Raw genomic sequence first — 6,516 nt, 5'->3', positions numbered from 1 at the left:
CGTGCGAATGCTTTGGGGATCCGTGCGTGGCCTGTATTCCCGGTTCTTGTCCCCTGTAGAGACCGACCGCGCTGCGTGTATTCGGGTTGCAGCACCAGGAATCAATCTTGTCTAGGTACTTTTACTTTTAGGGTACTAGTAGTAGCACAGATGATATAACCTGACCATCAAATCCCCCCCACTTTGCTTCTACTTTGCGAGGGAAAAGTGCGTCTGGAGCCCCCTACGGATCGGTATATGTCCGCATTGGATGACACAACACGCATGGACAATGCGGTCTAGAACCCTAGCCGCCGCTAGGAGAGTTCAGTCTTTCAGCGTTGTTCTCCGGCGACTCCCCTCCGCCGGCGACCTCGGTTGTCGGTGGTGAGGGGGTCGCCAGATCCAAGCATGTGGATTGTTTTTACTCTCTCGTAGTCTAGGTTTTTAGGTTGTTCATCGTCTTGGCTTCGGCGATGACGATGAAAACGCTGAATAAAGATTCTTCGGATCCTTCCCTGACAAGGCCATTGTTCCTATGGTTGGGGATGGATTTGGAAACCAGTCTGTTCAAGTAAGGATGGCGTGGCGGCGGCCGGCATCCTCGTGGTGGACCTGTGTCCTCGAGCTCCGTCGTTGCGACAGTGTTTGCTCCAGCGTCGGTGTGGAGTTTGGGAGGTAGTCCAGGAGTGGATGCAGATTTGTGGTCTGCATCGACGACATTTGAAAGACGGAACGTGTGCTGGGTTCGTGGTTCGTGGATGGCAGGTATGGTTTCCTCCTTCGGCGTCTTAGTCGTGGTGGGGTGTCAGATCTGGAGTTCGATGGCGTGTCCGGGGTGTTGCCCCGGTCTGATTCATTCAACGACAAGGGCTTCACTGTTGGTGAGTCACCTTCGAGGTCCACAAATCTGCATATCAGCGATGGAGCCGCGTCGAGGTCGGGTGAGGAGGTGATCCGTCATTCTTTTCTTCGACGGCTGCTATGGTGGTGCCGAAGACAGGTGACGAGCGTTGGTGTTAAGCTTAGAGATGTTGTGTTATTTTTTCAGTTTTATCATGTTGGTCCTTACGTGACTTGTATTTTGATCTTTATGATATGAATGAGACACATATTACCATGAAAAAAAGCAGTCTGGACCTATGCGGATGATTTATTGGTCTGCGCTGGAGATGCCCTTAGGCCTTGTACAATGGGAGGTGCATAGGGAAGATGCTTAGAGAAATAAATCAAGCTTTCCTTAAGCACCGGTGCTTATTTGTACAGGAGAGACGCTTAACTAAGCGTCTCTCCTGTAGAAATAGGCACCGGTGCTTCAGAAAAACCCCATTTATTTTTCCAAGCATCTCTCTAAGCACCTTCTATTGTACAAGGCCTTAGAAAGAAAATTAACCGGGGAGCGACTTACAACAGATAGTCGGAGACTTTGCCGCCATCGTCGAGTGGCGACGCCCCCAATCTCCCCCCTGGCGAAGTGGTAAGAGCATCTCCAGCCGCGCCCCCAATAGGCCCCCCAAGGCCGTTTTTAGCGCCGGCGCCGAAAAATCGGCCCAGTCGCGCCCCCACGAGCCTGTTTTTCGCCGGATTGGGCCGAAATTGGCGTCGGCACACCCAACCCAAACCCGGCGCGCTGGGGGCTCCCGGGGACGCCGGCGCGAACGTTTTGGCGCGAAAGAGTGGCGGGACCGGCGCGTCAGCGAGACGAAGGCTGGTCGTCCTCATCGTCTCGGTTTTTCCGCGGGGAATCAATGTCAAGGCTGCCGCCGGTCAGCTTGTCATTGATTCACGGGCGGCGAAGTGCGGTGTCGCCGCCCCACCTTCCACCACGCGTTCGCACGCGGCCGCCCCCGAGCCGCTATAAAAGGCGAACCTGGCCGCGCCGGTGAGGCACCCATCTCCCCCTCCGCGCCGCCGCACTTCCTCCCCTCTCTCTCTCCGCCGTTCGAGCCCCTCTCTCTCCCCTCCGGCAACCATGAGCGCGAGGTACCCCGGCGACGCGGCGGAGGCCAACGATTTCGGCCGCTGCTCGCTGCATGAGTGGGAGGCCTACCTCCTCCACGAGGCCAACTACCCTGCGCCGCCCGACGTACGTGCTCCGTCGCGGTGGAGGCTCAGCGCCGGCGGGGTCCCTGTCCCCCCTCAGCCCTTCCCCGAGACGCCTGCCTATTTCCACGCCGAGATCGAGCGTGCGCGGGCATCGCTGACGGCTGAGGAGCGGGCGCTCTCGGAGTACGCCACCGGCAACCACGCGGCATGGGCCGCGTACTTCAGATGCCGGCAGGAGGAGCGGCTCGTCTCGACCAATAACGCGTCGACGCCGCGCGTCCGCAACAACAGTGAGGGCCGCCGCCTGTGGTGGGGCGTCCTGGGCCGCACGCTCAGCGGCGTCCTCGCGTACCTCGAGGGCGGCAACGACCCGCCGTTCGAGTACCCGACCGCTCGGGGTGGCGGCGCGTGGCTGCCGAGGAGGATGATGGGATGGTCATCCTCCTCTTCCTCCCGATCCTCCTCTCACTCCTCCGGTGCGCCGGCGTTGGTCAGCGTCAAGCCAGAGCTGTCCAAGACGCCGCTCGGTAGGCGCACCCGCGACGCCGGCCTCGTCATCAACGACGGCGGCCGTGTCTCCTCCTCCTCGGCCCCTCCTCGCCTGGTCAAGCTGAAGAGGGAGCCAGGGCTGGCGACGGTGAAGCCGGAGCCGGGGCTCGCCGCCGTGAAGCCGGAGCGTGCTCTCGCCGAGGAGGCCGACGAAGAAGAGGCTGCCTTGAAGTGGGCGCACGAGGACTACGCACGCAAGGAGCTGGACAGCCAGCGCCGCGCCCTGGAGGAGATTGCCGAACGCCGCCGCCGTGAAGCAGCGCGCCGGGGCGAGGGGTCGAGCAGCGGCGCCGGCCGTGTCAAGGAGGAGAAGCAGGAGGACGACGTCGGCGACGACTATGCCCTGCTCAACGCCTACTTCGGCCCGTAGTTTAGGGTTTTTTTAGTCCATTTTATTCGTGTAAAAAACGTCTAAATCTCACCGAAATATGTCGTGTTTGTTGAAATTTGGCCGAACTGTGGGGACGTCTGGGGCCCGACCTGTGGGCGACGGCTGGGGACGTCCACACCGAAAAAACGCCGGCTCACCCCCAAGCGGCGATTTTCGACGCGTCTTTGGGGGCGCAACGGCTGGAGATGCTCTAAGTTGTCAAATGACCCGTGCCAGCAGGTCTGCAGGGGAAGCGGATTTTTACTAATTGGTTGTGCGCGCAACGTGAATCTCAGCCGTCAGTGCACATGGGGATTCGGGCCACCAGTTGAAAAGCTAGGTCACATGCACGTACAGCTCTGTGTATTCTCTACTTTTGCTCTTTAACTTTCTCTCTCGTATTGACTTAGATTCCCTTGGGGCCGGTGCTGAAATGATGGGTCAAATGCATGCCTGAGTCTACACAGCTAGCGCAGAGCCCGCGGCTGCCTAAAAAATGCACTATAAGCAAACATATCACCATATCTTTTACATTTTTTTGTGAAAAAATAAATTCGCTTATTTATTTGACTTTTTCATAGTGAGCTCTTCGAAACAAGCACAATATCGACATATTTAAATTTAGGGATTGGATATGTATATATCAAGCAATATTGACATACAGCCATAAAGTTTATTGAATTATACCAAAAAGTTCTTCCGAATTTTCATACAAAGTGCCAACTAGGTAAATGTAATATTTCGTAAAAAAAATAGCAATTGGCAAAAATTACCATCATATGCAACCATGAAGTTTATTGAATTATACCACAAAGTTCTTCAGAATTTTCATACAAAGTGCCAGCTAGGTAAATGTAATATTTCATAAACGAATAGCAATTGGCAAAAATCACCGTCATATGCAACCATAAAGTTTATTGAATTATACCACAAAGTTCTTGAGAATTTTCATACAAAGTGCCAGCTAGGTAATTGTAATATTTCGTAAAAAAATTATCAATTGGAAAAATTACCACCACATACAACAATAAAGTTTATTGAATTATACCACAAAGTTCTTCAGAATTTCCATACAAAGTGCCAGCTAGGTAATTGTAATAGTTCGTAAAGTTTACTCTTGGTAAAAGTAGAGTTATGTTTACAAAGACGTTCTCCGGGTGTTCAGTTTTTGTTAAAGTGGGATTGATACATTCAAAATGTCCGTGTATACTTCTGTCCAAAAGTTGCAATAAACTGCATGCATGGAAGTCCATTGCAGCAATAGCAAAATAAGATAGAATAATTAGCTCGTCCCGGTGGTGGTGTATGCTATAGACTGGAGAGTAGGCTTTAGGTACGATGTGGAGGCATGGAATAATATGATGTGATTGTATTGGTACTGTATATTGGTTGGAAAAAAGGCAGTGGTGATTTCCAGTCCTGGGACCTAGTGGGCCAGCCGGCTCGGATCCCTAGCAGTTTGTGCGAGCGAGATTCAGTTACGCGCACAACTAGTTACGAAAGGCCTTATTCGGTCTGCAGGTGGTTCCCTCAGACCGCGGCGCGTGGACGGGAGCGATTCGTACCGTTTGATGACTCTGGTTGGAGGGCCACGATGCTTCCAATTATCTACAGTACTATAAACCATTCCTTCCATAAAACCCTACCCACCTACCGTAAAGCCAGCCGCTCGCCGCCGCTCCCTCGGCTCAGCGCCTCGTACCCTCCTCCCATCTCCCCGATCAGCAACCATGGCTGCTCCTCCTGCCGACCGCTCGTCCGATTTCGACGTGATCGTGGTGGGCGCGGGCCTCATGGGCAGCTGCGCGGCGCACGCGGCGCGCGCGTGCTCCTGCTCGAGCGCTTCGACCTCCTCCACCACCGCGGCTCGTCGCACGGCGAGTCCCGCGCCATCCGCGACACCTACCCGCAGCCGCACTACCCGCCCATGGTCCGCCTCGCGCGCCGCCTCTGGGACGACGCCCAGCGGGACGCCGGGTACGCCGTGCTCACGCCCACCCCGCACCTCGACCTGGGGCCCCGGGACGATCCCAACTTCCGGGCCGTCGTCGCCAGCGGCGCCACCGAGCTCGCCCCGACGGGGACCGCGCCGCGGCCGGCGTGGGCGGAGGCGTTCAGGGTGCCGGAGGGGTGGGCGGCGGCGAGCAGCGAGCTGGGCGGGGTGATCAAGGCGACCAAGGCCGTGGCCATGTTCCAGGCGCTCGCCGCCAAGATGGGCGCCGTCGTGAGGGACAGGACGGAGGTGATCGACGTCGCAAAGCAAGGTACAGTAGTTTATTTCCACACGACAGATCAAAGTAATCAAAGTAACAAAACTTGAAATCTTTTGACCAGGAGAAGGAACGAAGATCGTGGTGAAGACATCAAGCGGCGAGAAGTTCCATGGCGCCAAGTGCATCATCACGGTGGGCGCATGGACGAGCAAGCTGGTAAAGTCCGTCACCGGCTTCGACCTGCCCGTGCAGCCGCTCCACACACTCCTCTGCTACTGGAAGCTGAAGCCCGGGCACAAGCGCGAGCTCACGACGGAGGCCGGCTTCCCAACATTCTCGAGCTACGGTGACCCGTGCATCTACAGCACGCCGTCGATGGAGTACCCGGGCCTGATCAAGATCGCCATGCACGGGGGGCCGCCGTGTGACCCGGACAGCAGGGACTGGACCATCGGCACCGGCGAGGGCGTGGGTGGGCTGGCGGATCCCGTAGCACGGTGGATCGACGAGGTGATGCCGGGCCACGTCGACACTGCCGGCGGGCCGGTGCTCCGGCAGGCGTGCATGTACTCCATGACGCCCGACGAGGACTTCGTGATCGACTTCCTGGGCGGGGAGGAGTTTGGGAGGGACGTGGTGGTTGGCGCCGGTTTCTCCGGTCACGGGTTCAAGATGGGCCCCGCCATCGGGAGGATCCTCGCTGAGTTGGCGTTGGACGGTGAGTCGACTACGGCGGCGGAGGCCGGCGTGGAGCTCACACACTTCAGGATCGGACGGTTCGACGGCGACCCGATGGGGAACGCTACAAGTTCATAGGATGAAAATTATTTGGTGGTGTTGTCGTCCAAGTGGTGACCACCGCAATTGCCATACCAACAATCTGTGCAGCGGTACTGCTGAACTATGTGCAACTTTCATGTGTTTTTTGTTTCTCGCCAAATGAAATAGAAGTAGTATATTTATGTGAACTTTCGATCAGTTGCATGTACGTTGCTGATGCAGACTTGTCATGTCTCCCATTCATGCATGCCAAAATCGCCAGCTGGGCAGAGATACGCGAGGAAGGAGAGGACTGTGCATGTGCATATAGCTTCAACCCAAACTACTCCATCCGTTTCTAAATATAAGACCGTTTAGAGATTCCAATACGGCCTACATATGAAGCAAAAAGAATAAACCTACGCTCTAAAATATGTCTATATATATATGTATGTAGTCCATATTAAAATTTTTAAAAAAACTTATATTTAAGAACGGTTGGAGTAATTTGTTGTGTCTAGCGCGTGAGAGCTTCGATCTGGCCGGCAGGACCTTATATAAAGATCGTTGCATGTGCAACTGGATGTGCTAGCTACGATC

General features: G+C 55.4%; 1 pseudogene across 1 annotated transcript; it reads left to right on the top strand.

The window, feature by feature from the left end:
• The first annotated feature begins 4,631 nt into the window (after positions 1–4,631).
• Positions 4,632–6,125, top strand: LOC125556292 (putative sarcosine oxidase; annotated as a pseudogene). Its single transcript, XR_015603366.1, has 2 exons — positions 4,632–5,208; positions 5,279–6,125. The product of XR_015603366.1 is annotated as a putative sarcosine oxidase (transcript).
• Positions 6,126–6,516: the final 391 nt, after the last annotated feature.

This window comes from Triticum urartu, chromosome 5A, assembly GCF_056163025.1.
Source record: "Triticum urartu cultivar PI428250 chromosome 5A, HENAU_Tu73, whole genome shotgun sequence".
Taxonomy (NCBI): domain Eukaryota; kingdom Viridiplantae; phylum Streptophyta; class Magnoliopsida; order Poales; family Poaceae; genus Triticum; species Triticum urartu.
Note: the sequence above shows the minus strand (reverse complement) of the source record. Positions and strands in the feature narration are given on the sequence as shown.